This window comes from Molossus molossus, unplaced genomic scaffold, assembly GCF_014108415.1.
Source record: "Molossus molossus isolate mMolMol1 unplaced genomic scaffold, mMolMol1.p scaffold_m16_p_2, whole genome shotgun sequence".
Taxonomy (NCBI): Eukaryota; Metazoa; Chordata; class Mammalia; order Chiroptera; family Molossidae; genus Molossus; species Molossus molossus.
In genome coordinates, this window is record NW_023425355.1 from 59061127 (window position 1) to 59078253 (window position 17127).

Genomic DNA, 17127 nt, shown 5'->3' on the forward strand with positions numbered 1-17127 from the left:
CTGCCTTCATTTCCAAGCTTGAGCTCCCTGTCACGATGGCTCTACCACTGCTAAGTAGGCCATGAGGACTTGGTAGTCTCATGCTCAAAAAAAGTTATCTTCAGTTAGACCATGAAGAATAAAATTTAATGCCCAGTGGTACTGTCAAAAAAATAGTGAACTCAATCAATGGAAGGCTGCTCATCCCTACATAAACATGAAGCCTTGTAGGCCAGAAAGTACTGAGTTTACAGTGACAGACTTATAAACTGACTGAAATTAGAATGTATACAGCAATCCATACTCAGTCAGATACATTAGCATGGTGATGGAAAACTTATTCACTTAGGAAGTTTAAATACAAACTTTGATCAATCATTACTTTACCACTAAGTTATGCTAACTCAGAGGTAATCTCTATGAAAGTAGTGTTAAAAATAAAAAATATAATAAAAAAATTAATTAATTTATTTATTTTTGTTACAGATGTTTCTCCTTTTTTCCCCACTGATTCCTCCTTCCCTCCCCTGCCCACCCTGTCCCCAGCTTTGTTATCCATGTCCATTATTCATGCATACATGCATATAAGTTCTGTGGTTTATCTCTCTCCCACCACCCCCTATTCTGGGATTGTCAGTCTGTACCCCACTTCCACATCTCTGGGACTACCCCATTCCTCAGACTGTTAAGTTCATTATATTCCACAAATAAGTGTGATCATATGATACTTGTTTTTCTCTGTTTGGCTGGTTTCGCTTAGGATAATACTTTTCAGGTCCCTCCATGTTGTCTCAAAAGATAAGAGATATTTTTTTCTTACAGCTATATAGTACTCCATTGTGTATATGTACCATTGATTTTTTATCTATTCGTCTACTGAGAGACCTTTGGGCTATTTCCAGATCTTAGCTATTGTAAATAGTACTGCTACGAACATGAGTGTGCATATATTCTTTCTGATAGGTGTTTCAGGCTTCTTAGCGTATATTCCTAGAAGTGGGATCACTAGGTCAAATGAAAGTTCAATTTTTAATTTTTTGAGGTAACACCATATTGTTTTCCATACTGATTGCACTAGTCTGCATTCCGACCAGCAGTATACTAGAGTCCCCTTTTCTCCACACCCTCACCAACACTTGTTGTTTGATGATATGATGACGGCAGCCATTCTGACAGGTGTGAGGTGATACCTCATTGTTGTTTTAATTTGCATCCCTCTGATGATTAGTGATGTTGAACATTTCTTCATATGTGTCTTGGCCATTTGTATGTCCTGTTTTGAGAGGTGTCTGTGGGTAACTAGATCACACAGTTTCTGCTGCGTAACACAGGCCTCTCTGGTACTTCATCACCAGGCAGTTCCTGTGGGTAATTGGATGGCACAGTCCCTGCTGGGTCGCACAGGCGTCTCTGGTGCTTCAGCACCCCTCAGGTCCCATGGGTAACTGGATTGCACAGTCGCTGCTGGGTTGCACAGGCCTCTCTGGTGCCCCCGCACCCCACAGGTCCCGTGGGTGGGCAGCTGGATTGAACCAGTCTCTCTAGGGCTACGACTTCCCAGTGCTCTTGTGAGCTGCTGGACCACACAGGCCTCTGTGGAGTCCCAGGTCCAGCAGCTGGTGGCTGAGTGCTGCTGCCCCATGGGGCTCAACTCCTGCTCAGCTTTTGCTGTAGTTTTTGGGGATGGGTCTCAGTTGCTGGTCTGTGCTTCTGTTGCCTGGGGATGGATGTCTGCTTCCCAGCGTCTGTTACTGGGGGTATATCTAAACTCTGATTGGGTTGATACTATGGGGGATCATGCTGGGCTTCTGGCTGTCCAAGGCTTCTGCGACTGGTACCTTGGGAGCTCCACTACTTTGCACTGGTCTGTGCTGACACAGAGTGTCCACTGGTCTGATGCTGCCAGGTGCGCTGGTGGGCTCAGGCTGCTGGGCCCTAGCCGCTCCCACTGCCTCCTCCCAGGGAAGACCCTGGATTTTCCAAATGGTGGGACCTCCCCGTGGCACAGGGAGAAGAGCCCTGAGGAGCTGCTTACTGAGGTAGCCGGCTGCTCCTGTCCATGGCACAGGAACCTTCTGCTCTGTGTCTCTGCACTGCAGGAATTTGGTCTTCCACCTTCACGTCCACTCACATCCTCTGACACACTAGCTCACTCTTTCACACACTCACCCTCCCTTTTGTCCTGCCCACGGCCATCTTCTGTAATAGCTTTTTCTATTCAAAAAAATATGTTATCATAGTAGATAATCACTTGGGGTGCTCAGATATTTGGCAAACATTCTGTTTGTCTATGATGATATTTTTGTGTTTTATTTGTTTGTTTTTGTTTGTTTTTTTATCCTCACCCAAGGACATTTTTCAAGTCGTCATGGCGCGGTATTGGGAAAAGTTTTCAATTAGCAATAATCGCGCCTCGGATAAACCTCTTTGACTATGATACTGCCACTACACAAAGCTCCAAGCACATTTTTGCATTTATCCTCAGATAGAGCGAAAGGGTGAAAGGGAGGAAGAGAAAGAGGAAAACATATATGTGAAAGAGGCACATCGACTGGTTGCCACCCATATGACCCCAACAGGGACCTGGGACAAACTGCAACTAAAGTATGTGCCCTTAGCGGAACTGAACCCAGGACTCTCTGGTCTGCAGGCTGATGCTCTAAGTGCTGAGCCAAACCAGCCAGGGCTATGATGGTGTTTTTGAATGAGATTAACATTTGGATTGGTAGACTGATGCAAAAAGACTATGTATTCTTATATTTTGAGTAAGAGGGAACTTCTGCCTGACTGACAGCTGGGCCATGGATACTTTTCTTGTCTTTGAACCAGAACTGAAGCATCAGCTGTTTGGGTCTCGAGCCTGTTGGCTTTCAGACTGGCAATACATCACAAGCTCTCCTGGCTCTCAGGTTTTCTGAATCAAACTGGAACTAAACCATAAGCTGTTCTAGTTCTTAAACCTTCGGAATCAGACTGGAACTATACCATAAGCTGTTCTAGTTCTTAAACCTTCGGAATCAGACTGGAACTATACCATAAGCTGTTCTAGTTCTTAAACCTTCGGAATCAGACTGGAACTATACCATTGGCTTTCCTCAGTCTCCAGTTGCCAATGGTACAGTTCCAGTCTGATTCTGAAGGTGATTTTTTTTTTAATTTTGAAATGTTCAATATATTGTTATATTGCATCAAAACTAAAAAACAAAAAGGAGGGAGAACAAATATATACTGAAATGTCTTCACCATTCTGTTCTTTTCAAAATGAAAAAAAAAACAAAACAAAACAAAAAAACATTAAATGTGCATTAAGTATGTTTTATAACATTTCCTAGAAAAAAATACAACTTACTTTTTTATAATTAAAATTTAGCTAAGCTTCATCTAAATATATCAGTGAAGTTCTAGCTCACATGTGAAAGAATAATAAGCCTTAAGTTTCCAAAGTAGAACATTTTTCCTTTAAAAAACAACATATTGCCCTGGCCAGTTTGGCTCAGCGGTTAGAGCATCGGCCTGCGGTCCGGAGAGACCCGGGTTCGGTTCCCACTAAGGGCACGTACTTCGGTTGCAGTTTGTCCCCGGCCCTGGTTGGTTGTGCGGGTGGCAGCCACTCGATGTGTCACTTCACGTCGATGTTTCTCTCTCTCTCTCCTCTCTCTCCCTCCCACTCTATCTGTACAAAAAATGGAAAAATATCCTTGGGTGAGGATAAAAAAAACAACAACAACATATTATTATATATAGTGAATAAAAATAGTTGAATGGGATTTATTTAATTCTACAGATAATGGGCATAGATCAAATAAATTTTTTAAAAATCAGAAATTTAGCAGAATCTTTAGAGTTACTTGAGAAAAAAATGTTCAGTAAATCTGTTTATTTACAAAAATTATATTGTTTTTCCCCTAATTCTAAGTTAAATTTTGATTATTCACTTGCAAATGTATGCATTTTATTACAAAGATAAATCATCCTATTTGTCCATTGATCCAATATATATTTATTGAGCACCTTCTATATTGAGTATATACCAGTTAATTAAAAAATATGTGATTCTGCTTCCATGGACCTTACAGTTTCATGGTGTTTGGAAGGCAATAAACTAGGTAACAAAGAACCTTTACTAATATGAAGAGAGTAAATCACTGTATTTAAAAATTCTAGAGAGATCTTCTGTTTATACTTGTCCTTACTCTTCACATAAAAACACACTTAACTCAAAGACATGAACATAAAGAACAAAACAAAATGTTTTATAATCTTTTTGTTTCCAAGAGTAGTGCTGGTCCTTGACAAAAATAAATTCTTGGTTTTAGTGATTTTGTCTTTCTGTCCCCAAATTGTACCCAAACATTCTCTGTCAACTTTTGTTTACATTCACTGTAATTATGCATGGAAATATATTTTTGGCACCATGCTGTCTTATCTGAAGTCACCTCTACCTATCCTCTTTGATAGCTATGGAAGCAGAAGGCAGATTCTTCAGAGATTATAGTGAATAAACTGAAAGGAGAAAGGCAGACCTGAGGAAATCTACTCCAAAAAATAGCACAGATCTTTGTGTAATAAGTATTCTGTTATCTGCACTGTAGGGAATAACAAAATAAAAAAGAAAGGGATACTGCCCTTAAATTCTTCTTCTATCTAACAGGGGTGATATTTCATAAAAGCTATATGAGCAATTTGTGTGTAACAAAAAAGATATATTGGAAATAACATTTTTCCTATCTGATGTTTTAGATGCCATAGTAGTAAAAATGAGGTAAAGGTGGACATCTTGTTGCCCTACCAACACTATATATATATATATATATATATATATATATATATATATATATATATATATAATTTTCTGTCCTTCTTAATTTTTCTTCCTTTCCATAATACCTAAAAATGACCTTCTTATAGTTATTAAGACAATAAAATGGTAACATAAAATGAACTTTATTCATTTCTAGAAATAATTGATATATGCTAGGCTCTGTGCTATGGGTTAAGGATATAGAAGTGTGTATCTAGACAGTAACTTTCAGGGATATTTAAATACCACAGTTTAGTGTTGTGCTGTTTAGTATGGTAGCCTCTAAAAATATGTGGCTACTAAGCAACTGAAATGTGGCTAGTCTGAACTCAGATGAGCTATGAGGATAAACATATATATCAGATTTTGAATACTTAGTCCAAAAAAGAAATGTAAAAGAACTTATTATTAATTTTTATACTGATAACATATTAAATAATAATTTGGAATAAATAATTAAAATACATTAGCATGACATCATTTCACCTGTTTATTTTTAAATTATACATGCACCAGAAAAAAATTAATTACATATGTGGCTTATATTATATTTCTATAGGATAGTACTGGTTTAGTGGAAGGGATTGATAAAAAGATAATTATAAAGAGTCCTAAATATTGGGACAGGGGTGTATTGAAAATCTTCCTTGACAGAAATTAGGATATCAAATAACTTCCTCCATATTGCATTCATTTTTATTTTTTATTTCCACACAGTCATTAATGAATGATGACAGAAGTACAAAAATCCTGGAAAGTTACTAATGCTTTGCAGAGAGTCCCATGAAAAAAGGAGGGACTCTTCATTAAAGATGCTTTCTTTCCAGTTACACTAAGTTGAGCAGAATATTTCTAAGAGTTTTGCTTGAAGATTCAGTGTTTTAACATATGGTTTTGGTTTGTCATTTTTTGAACAATGGCATAATAATTAGAGTTAAAATGTGTTGTACATTTACTAAAATTATTACCAGACATGCTATAAAATTATTATATTGTATATAGGTGATTCTCTCTTTTTCTTTTCTTTGTCTTTACCATCTACTTAGCAACAAATCTTGTGCTCAACATTGTTGGCTTCATTTAATTACTTTCTTATTGCTCTTTTACTCATTTTGTTCTCTGTCTCCATCATGCTATTAAAAATGTTCACAAAATTAACAATTATTTTCTAGTCACTAAATTCAATTGAAACTTTTAATTCTTATTTTACTTGACTCTCAATATTACTGAGGGTTATAAAAAACTCCCTCATTCTGAGATCATTGATTGATTATGCATTTATTTATTTATTGTTCATGACAACTTCATCTTCCAGTTTTCCTCCTATTACCTATCCAGGTATGACAACCCTGTATCCTTTATAGGCTTATCTAATTTATTTATTTTTATTAACAACTGGATTTTCAATTCTGGACCATTATTTATTCTATATGTTCTACTTGATATGTATTCTTCCATTATCAATTGCATTCAGATGAGTTACAAATTTGTATTTCTAGCACTGAGAACCAGATTTTTACATCCAACTGCCAACTTGGTTTCTCCACTTCGATATAGCAAAGGCACTTCACTGTTAATATGTGTGAAACTAGATTTATAATCTTCTACCCTCAACTTAAGCTGCTGGTATCTCCTAGAAATCTCTGATCAGGTAAACTAGAAAAACTGGATCAATCTTTATACTTATGTTCTTCAACACCCAATTTCTATAATTTACACTTCGCAAATATATCTTGAATTCATGCATTTCATTTTAATCTCTACCCACACCATAACAGATATTTAAAATATATTTGTTAGCTGGCTGAAGAGATGACTGTTGAATGTATTAATAATAAAAATAACAAGATATAAAAGTGCCAAGTGACTGGGGGAGATTAAGTAGTAGTATTCCAAGTTGTCTGGTTTATTTCACTAAGATACAAAAAAAAAAAAAAAAAAAAAAACTAGCCCTAGCCAGTTTTGCTCAGTGGTTAGAGCGTTGGCCTGCAGTCCAGAGAGACCTGGGTTCGGTTCCCCCTAAGGGCGTGTACCTCGGTTGCAGCTTGTCCCCGGCCCTTGGGTTGTGCAGGTAGCAGCCACTCGATGTGTCCCTTTCATCTCAATGTTTCTCTCTCTCTTCCTCTCCCTCCCTCCCACTCTATCTGAACAAAAAATAGAAAAAAATTTCCTCAGGTGAGAATAAAAAAAGGTTGATATCAAATCATGTTAAATTTGGAGTACTGTGTTTCAGATTTTGTTTTTTATTTTGCAGGTTCTAAGAGGACTTGAATGATTTTTTAAATTGTGTTTTGTTTTTTCAAATGACTTTAAAACGATTACTTGAGAAAAGGTTGTGTAAATGAGAGAGATTGTTATATTGAAGTTTAGATACTTTAGAAAAAGTATAAGCAAGAGGTAGTGAGGGCCAGAACTAGAGGCTGTAATGCAAATAGAAATAGAAAATGAATAAAGAGTTATTACAGTGGCAGATTTTTTTAAAGACTTGTTTATATATAGGTGGAAGAAAGGGAGGCAAAATTAAAGATACTTCTAAGGTTTAAACTTGAATGACATAGAGGGTAACAATAACAGAGAGAACCATTAAATCCACATATCTTCTTTCCTAATAGACATTTTCACCTAGGTGTACCACATACACCAGAAATGCAAAAATTATCTTGTGAGTACCACAAAATATTCCTTTCTTATATCTCCTTACTTTCATAAATGCCATCACCACCTACATGGACATTTCATGGTCATCTTTGACTTTTCTTTCTAGCAGGACCATAGTGTTCAGTTACTCACCATGCCTTACAGATTATGTTTTCTAGTCCTTGCTTAGCTTTTTTTTTTTTTTTTTTTCTCTTCTTGATAATCTCTCACTTAGATAATTAAGGAGCCTCTAATTTGTATCCTCTTTCCTCATATCTCTTTCTAGGTTTCCTATGTATGAAAAATTATATAGGGCAGTAGAAAAGAGTACTGTTTGGGAGTGCATTGAACTGTGTTAAATATGAGCCCTGTTATGTTTAATAAATTACATAACCTCTTTGAACTCCAGTTTCACTCATTAGAATTTTGAGTTACATTATTATGGTGATTGGAAATACAAATATAAAATATATTTGCACATAATCGGTGCTGAAAGTTTGTGGTTGTTATTATTATTGTCACTCTCTTTCCAAATTTCATCTCATCAACACTATCTAGATATATAGCACAGACCAAAAACATAATCTCTTTGGGCACTACTTTCCTCATTTGTGAAATAAGGAAATTAATATTTACCTTGAGGAGCTGTTGAAAGAATGAAAGTAAATTTTTGATGGAGTCTTTGGGGTTTTCTACATATAGTATTGCATCATCTGCGAATAATGACAGTTTAATTTCCTCCTTTCCCATATGGATCCCTTTTATTTTTCCATCTTGTCTGATTGCTGTGACTAAGACTTCCAGTACTATATTAAATAAGAGAGGTGAAAGTGGGCATTCTTGTCTTGTTCCTGTTTTTAAGAAAAATGCTTTTAATTTTTGCCCCTTGAGTATGATGTTAGATGTAGGTCTTTCATATATGGCCTTTATTATGTCGAGATATAATCCCTCTATTTTCACATTGCTGAGCATTTTTATCAGAAATGGGTGCTGGATTTTGTTGAATGCTTTCCCAGCATCTACTGATATGATCATATAATTGTTATCTTTTATTTTGTCTATGTGGTGTATCACATTTATTGATTTGGAAATATTGTACCAGACTTGAATCCCTGGGATGAATCCCAATTGGTCATGGTGAATAATTTTTTTGATATATTACTAGATTCGATTTGCTAGTATTTTGTTCAGGATTTTGTCATCTATGTTCATTAAGGATATTGGCTGTAGTTTTCTTTCATTGTAGTGTCATTTTCTGGTTTTGGAAGTAGAATTATAATGGTCTCATAAAATGAGTTTGAAAGTCTTCCTCCTCAATTTTTTTGAAATAGTTTGAGGAGAATGGGTATTTGTTCTTCTTTGAGTGTTCGGCAAAATTACCCCGTGAAGTGTCCGGGCCTGGGCTTTTGTTTGCTGGGAGAGTCTTGATTACATCTTCAATTTCTTTTGGTGTTATTGGTCTGTTCAAGTTTTCTATCTCTTCCTGATTCAGTTTCGGGAGACTATATGTTTCTAGAATTTTGTCCATTTCGCTTAGATTGTCAAATTTGTCGTATAATTGTTCATAATATATGTTAACAATCCTTTGTATTTCTATGGTGTCAGTTATTCTTTCTCCACTTTCATTTATGATTTTGTGTATTTGGGTTCTATCTCTTTGTTTCTTGGTAAGTCTAGCTAAGAGTCCATCAATCTTGTGTATCTTTGCAAAGAACCAGCTCTTTGTTTCATTGATCCTTTGAATTGTTTTTTTGATCTCCATGTCATTTATTTGTCCTCTGATCTTTACTATTTCCTTCCTTCTACTTGCTCTGGGGTTTTCTTTCTGTTTCCTTTCTAGTTCTTTAAGTTGTGAGGTTAGATAGTTTATTATAAATTTTTCTTGCTTCTTGAAGTAGGCCTGTAGTGCTATGCACTTCCCACTCAGAAATGCTTCTACTACATCACATAAATTTTGTGTTGTTGTGTGTTCATTTTCATTGGTTTCCAGGAAGTTTTTAATTTCTTCCTTGATCTCTATGGTAATCCATTCATTGTTCAAAAACATGATATTTAGCCTCCATGTTTTCAAATGTCTTTGCATGTTCTTGTTGCAATTGATTTCTAGTTGAATGCCATTGTGATCTGAGAAGATGCTTGATATAATTTCAATCTTCTAGAACATGTAGAGACTTAATTTGTGTCCTAATATGTGGTCTATCTTTGAGAATGTCCCATGTGCACTTGAGGATAATGTGAATTCTGCAGGTTTGTGGTGTAATTCTCTGTAGATATCTATTTAAATCCATTTGACCTAGTGCTTCATTTAGAGTCTGTGTTTCCTTGTTAATTTTTTTTTTTTTTTTGTCTAGAAGATCTACCCAGTGATGTCAGCAGGGTGTTGATGTCCCCTGCTATGATTGGATTGCTGTTGATTTCTCTTTTGAAGTCCTCCAGAAGATTTTTAATATATGTTGGTGCTCCTATATTGGGTGCATATATGTTTACCAAGGTTATATCTTCCTGTTGGATAGATCCTTTCAATAATATGTAGTGGCTTTCTTTGTCTCTTGTTATGGCCTTCATTTTGAAATCTACTTTATCATATATGAGTACTGCTACCCCAGCTTTTTTTTTTCTTTCTGTTTGCTTGAAAGATTTTTCTCCATCCCTTCACTTTCAATATATGTGACTCTTTTGTTGTGAGGTATGTTTCTTGTAAAGAACATATATGTGAGTCATGCTTTCTTATCCAGTCAGCTACTCCGTGTCTTTTTATCGAAGCATTCAAACCATTCACATTTAAGGTGATAATTGATATGTACTTATTTATTGCCATTTTTATTTAGTGTGTCTATATTTTTCTTCCTGTTTCTTCTACTAATTACAGCAGTCCTTTTAGCATATATTGCAGTGCTGGTTTGTTGTTAATATATTTCTTTAGCCTTTTTCGTCTGGAAAGCTCTTTATTTGACCCATTTTGAATGATAGCCTTGCTGGATAGAGTAGTCTTGGATTCAGATCCTTGTTTATCATGACCTTGAATACTTCATGCCCCTCCCTCTGGCCTGTAGTGTTTCTGTTGAAAAGTTAGCTGAGAGCCTTATGGAGTTTCCTTTGTAGGCAACCTGTTGCTTATCTCTTGCTTCCTTTAGGATTCTCTCTTTGTCTTTAATTTTTGGCATTTTAATTACTATGTGTCTTGGTGTGGGCCTGTTTGAGTTCTTACTTGGGGCTCTCTGTGCTTCTTGAATTTGAATGCCTTCTTCCTTCACCTAATTAGGGAAGTTTTATGTCACTATTTCTTCAAATATATTCTCTATCCCTTGCCCATTTTCTTTCTTTTCAGGAACTCCTATGATCAAATGTTATTACATTTCCAGTTGTCCCACAGTTCTCTTAAGCTATCTTCCTGTTTCTTTTAATCATTTTTTCCTTTTGGTTTTTGGATTGGTTGATTTTTTCTTCCTGCCTTCTAATTCACTGGTCCGGTCCTCAGCTTCCTCCAGTCTTCTGTTTAGTCTTTCCAATGTGTTCTTTATTTCTGTTATGTCATTGTTGATTTCTTGGTGGTTTTTAATTTCTAATTGGTTGATTTTCAATGTTTCAATGTCTTTACTCATGGTGTTGATCTCCTTTCTCACACTGTTGTTTTTCCTCAGGATTATGGCTCTGAATTCTAGATCTGTCAACTTGCTTAACTGCACGACATTTATCTTATCTTCAGTAGAGGTCTCTTGTTCTTTCATTTGGCATTTGTTTCTTTGTTTTATAATTTTGTCTTTCTCAGTGGGTTTTGGAGCCTGCCAAATTTTTCCTGTCGGTGTTGGTGTTCTGCTATTTGTGGCTCCCTTTACTGGGTTTGGATGAATGTGGGAGGACCCATGTCAAACACTACTGCCAAGTCTTACTTTCTTGGGTAGAGTTGTAATCCCAGAAATGGTTCAATTATTTTCTAGTCTTTTGCCTGGAGGCTATTAGTCACAGTTACTTGAAGAGTCTTGGGTTCTCAGTTGAATGAAATACTCCCTCAGGTGTTCAGTGTAAGGGGATTTCTGGAGGGTGGGACAGATGCTGGTTTTTAATGTGCCTCAATTTGCATATTATTGGCCCACCGGGTAGGGTTGAATCTCTGAAGGATGGGCTGCTACCTCTCCCCAGAGCCCTGAGATGTAAGATCACCACCTTCCTGTGTGTCTGCAACTCAGCAAAAGCTCTGACCTTTCTCCAAATCCCAAGTGTACCCACAGAGTTCCAGTCCAGTCTGTCCTCCCTCTGTCAGAACCCTCCCTGTTAGTGGCTGTGTCTATTTTCACCCTCTGTTCTGCCCTCTGTTCTTTGGAGCCACTTAGGTGTTTAACCCCAAGGGAGCTGCTCACAGCTCAGATTGCTGCTGTCTGTGGGCTCCCAGCCTTCCTCTCGTGCCTCTGCAATCCTACCAGGATTGATTCAGTGTCCCTGGTTATATGATCCTAGCAAGCTGCTTTTCTGTTGCTTTTTCCCATCAATTTGTCCTTATTTTAGTTGTAATTCCAGTTTGGTCCTGGGAGATGGTCTTTGTAGCTTTTATTCACGCCACCACCATTTTGGAATCTCCCACTCTAACTTCTTAAAATGGCATACTTACTATGGACAAGGTAAACATTTCAAATAGTATGAAGGGTTAAAAATGAAAAGCAAGTTTTATTCTCTCCCAAATTTTATTTGTAAATCTCAGATATAGTGTATGAATATATATCTCAGAATTGTGCATTTGTATCCACATTCATCAACTAGAATAATACTATATCTATATTTCAGCACCTTGGCTTTTTTATTTGATAATATATTTTGGTGATCTTTTATATTAGCACACAGAGATTTAACTTAATTTTCATAAAAAATATAGATATAACTATGTTTTTAAAACATCATTGTATCCATTGTCTTTATATACAATTAACATTTAAATCTCTCCATTTACTTAATTAAGGGACATGTAGTTTGCTTCATATTTTAGTTGATATCAACAAAGGTGAAATGAAAATAAACCCTTCATTTTTTCAAACTTGTACAGATACACTGGCAAGATAGATTCTTGAGATGAAATTAGTTTAATTAAATAGAATATAAATTTAAAATGTGAGGAGATAGTATAACACTGCTCTTCAAAAAGTATGCATGTTCCCACTTCTAGGAATATACCCTAAGAAGCCTGAAACACCAATCAGAAAGAATATATGTACCCCTATGTTCACAGAAGCATTATTTACAATAGCTAAGATCTAGAAACAGCCCAAATGCCCATCAGTAGATGAGTGGCTAAAAAAGCTGTGGTACATATACACAATGGAGTACTATGCAGCTATAAAAAAGAAATATCTCTTATCCTTTGAGATGGCATGGAGGGACCTGAAAAGTATTATCCTAAGTGAAACAAGCCAAGCACAGAAAGTCAAATATCACAAGATCTCACTAATTTCTAGAATATAATGAACTAAACAAACTGATGAACAAAATAGACCCAGAGACATTGAAGTAGAGTACAGACTAACATTCCTCAGAAGGAGGAGAAGGGATAAACCACAGAACTTATATACATGCATGCATATCCGATGGACATAGACAACAAAACTAAGGACGAGGTGGGAGGAGATAGGAAGGAGTGAGTCAAAGAGGGAGAAAAGGAGAAACATCTGTAACAAAAATAAATTAATTTAAAAAGAGAAAAAAAAAGTCTACATATTTAAACACCTTCTTTGAATATTGTACATTTTCTAACTTTTTTTATATTTCCCAATGTGATAGGTAAAAATAGAATATTTTGGTTTTATAAGTCTTATCTTTTTTTTTTTTTTTTTGTACATGCCCCTAGTGGGAACTGAAACTGGGACTCTCTAGTCCACAGGCCTACGTTCCAACCCTGAGCCAAACCAGCCAGAGCTAGAAGTCTTTAATTATTAATGAGGTTCTGTATATTCCTTGTTTATATTTAATTTTTTATAGTATTGTAAATATTTGCCAATTTTTTAAAATTTGGTTTCTTTTACTTAGACATGGTGTAAATCTTTTTTATATTTTAGAAATGAGTGTTTATCTGTTTCAAAAGAGAATAAACACAGTTTTATCATTTTTCTAATTAGTTACTTTGGCAGTTTGACTCAGTTTATGGTTCTTTGTCATGCAAAATTCACCATTAGCAATCTATAAATATTTGTTGAAAAATAAATTGATGATTTCTTTTTTGGTTTACTTTCTTACATTTTATAATTAAATATTTTCTTCAATTGCAGGTTACATTTAATATCATTTTTATTAGTTTCAAGTGTATAACATAGTGGATAGACAATCATATATTTTACAAAGTGTTCTCCTTGATATTTCTAGTACCTAACTGGCACAATATATAGTTATTTTAATATTATTTACTGTATTTCCTATACTGTATTTTACATCTCCATGACTATTTTGTAACTACCAATCTTTACTTCTCAATCCCTTTACCTTTTTCACCAAGCACTTAAACCTCTCCCCTCTGGCAATAGTAACTCTGTTCTCTATATCTATTAATCTGTTTCTGTTTTATTTGTTCTTTGTATTGTTCTTTAGATTCTCTTTCTCTAACATTTCATTTAGCATAATATCCTCTAGTTCCATCCATGCTGCTACAAAAGGTAAGATTATGTTCATTTTTATGGCCAAATAATATTTTATTGTATGTATGAACACCACTTGTTTGTCCACTTGCCTATTAATGCACACTTGAATTGTTTCCATATCTTGGCTATAATACATAACACTGCAATAAACATAAAAGTGCATATATTTTTTTGAACCAGTGTTTCGAGTTTCTTCAAATATATTCTCAGAATTGGAATCACTGGGTCTTAAAGCAGTTCCATTTTTAATTTTTTGAAGAACCTCCATACTATTTTTTATAGTGGCTGTACCAATTTGCATTCCCACCAACCACACACGAAGAGTTTCTTTTCATCATGTCCTCGCCAACACTTGTCATTTGTTGTTTTATGGACGATAGCCATTCTGACGGGTAGAAGGTGCTATCTCATTGTGGTTTTAATTAGCGTTTCTCTGATGATTAATGGTGCACGACATCTTTTCAGAGACACACATCAACTGGTTGCCTTCTGTATGACCTCAACCAGGGCCAGGGACAGAACTGCAACCAAGGTACGTGCCCTTGACTGGAATCTAACACACAACTCTTTGATCCATGGGTGGATGCTCCAATAGCTGAGCCAAACCAGCCAGGGCTGGGCTCCATATTCTTTTCCATTGCTCTATATGTCTATTTTTATGCCAGTACTATGATGTTTTGACTACTATGGCCTTTTAGTATAGTTTAATATCAGGTAGCATGATTCCTCCAACATTGTTCATTTTTCTCAAAATTGCTGTGGCTATTTGGAGTCATTTGTAGTTCCATTTAAATTTTTGGAATATTTGTTTCAGTTCTGTGAAATTCATCATTGATAATTTATAGGAATTGTGTTGAATCTATAGATTTCTTTAGGTAGTATGAGTATTTTAATAATGTTAATCTTTTTTATCCTGACCATGATATGCATTTCCATTTATTTGTATCATCTTCAATTTTTTTCTTCAGTGTTTTATGATTTTACAAGTACAGGTCTTTTACTGTTTGGTTAAATTTATTTCTAGGTTTTTGTTTTTTTTTTTGATGCAACTGTTAATGAGATTTTTCTCAATTTCCCTTTCTGATAGTTCATTATTGGTATGTAAAAATAAAACCTATTTCTGGATATTTATTTTGTATCCTGATAGTTTTCTGAATTTATTTATTAGTTTTAGTTGTTTTGTGGTGGAATCATCAGGGCTCTCTACACAGAGTAATGTCATCTGCAAATAATGACAGTTACACTTCTTCCTCTCTAATTTGTATGCATTTAATTTTCTCTTCTTGTCTAATTGCTGTGGCTAAGACTTCTAATTCTATGTAGATTAAGAATGGTTTTCCCTGGCCGGTTTGGTTCAGCAGTTAGAGTGTTGGCCTGGAGAGACCCGGGTTAGGTTCCCGCTAGGGGCATGTACCTGGGTTGCAGTTTGTCCCCGGCCCTGGTTGGGTTGTGTGGGTGGCAGCCACTCGATGTGTCCCTTTCACATCGATATTTCTCTCTCTCTCTCTCTCTCTCTCTCTCTCTCTCTCTCTCTCTCCTTCCCACTCTATTTGAACAACAACAACAAAAAGAGTGGTTCAAGTGGCTATCTCTAACTTGTTCCTGATCTTAAGGAAAATGCTTTTAGTTTTTCCTATTGAATATGACATTGGCTGTGGTTTTGTCTTATATATCCTTTGTTATGTTGAGATATGTTACCACTTTGCTGAGAGTTTTCATCTTAAATGGGTGCTGTACTTTGTCAAATGTTTTTTCTGTTTCTATTGATATAGTCATATAATTTTTATCCATCATTTTGTTTATACTGTGTACCATATTAACTGATTTGTGGATATTGTATCAACCTTGCATCACAGGAATAAATCCCACTAGGTCATCGTGCATAGTCTTTTTAATGTATCACTGGATTTAGTTTGCTAATATTTTGTTAAGGATTTTAGCATCTTTGTTCATCAGAAATATTGGCTTTGTCCTGGCAAGTATGGCTCAGCGGTTGGAGCATCAGCCTACAGACCAGAGAGTCCCAGGTTCGATTCCTGCTAGGGGCACATACAAAAAAAAAAAAATCAAGAAATCAATGGCATTCTTATACACCAATGATGAACTCGCAGAAAGAGAAGCTAAGAAAACAATCCCATTTACCATTTCAGCAAAAAAATTAAGATACCTAGGAATAAACTGAACCAAAGAAATAAAGGACAGATTTGCAGAAAACTACAGGTCATTGAAAAACAAAATACAGGAAGATATAAAAAAGTGGAAGCACATACCTTGTTCATAAATTGGAAGAATTAACATCATGAAAATATCCATACTACCCAAAGCAATCTATAGATTCAATGCAATCCCCATCAAAATACCAACGACATACTTCACAGAACCAGAACAAATACTTCAAAAGTTCATATGGAACCAAAAAATGACCTTGAATAGCCACAGCAATCTTGAAAAAGAAGAACAAAGTTGGAGGGATTACATTACCAGATTTCAGGTTATACTACAAAACCACTGTAATCAAAACAGCCTGTTACTGGCACAAGTACAGGCATATAGACCAGTGGAACAGAACAGAGAACCCAGAAATGGACCCAAGTTAATATGTTCAATTAATATTTGACAAAGGTGGAAAGAGCATACAGTGGAGTAAAGACAACATCTTTAATAAATGGTGTGGGAAAATTGGACAGCTACGTGCAAAAAAATGAAACTAGACCATCAACTTACACCCTACGCAAGAATAAACTCAAAATAGATACAAGACTTAAATGTGACTCATGAATCCATAAAAACCCCAATAATTTTTGTAATTAATTTAAAGTTGTTGCCTGTACTGGAATGGTAAGTTTCTGGGTGTGAATAGTTCTTTCCCTTAGTATCCACCCCAAGCTTTTAATTGCTATGCCTTGTCTGGAGAAATTTGTAGTCCTGCCTCCTCCAAAGTCTCCTGAGGCATTACATAGTCCTGGTTCAATTCTTTTTGGGCAGAGGCAGCTAACAAAATAGCACCATATAATGGTACAGATAAATGGTAGGAAATTGTTTCCTTACTGAATCAATAGCATGATGGACATTGTATTGACAAATTGTTGGGCT

General features: G+C 35.7%; 1 pseudogene; it reads right to left on the reverse strand.

Moving 5' to 3' along the window:
- Positions 1-2322: 2322 nt before the first annotated feature.
- LOC118636693 lies at positions 2323-2436 on the reverse strand (annotated as a pseudogene).
- Positions 2437-17127: the final 14691 nt, after the last annotated feature.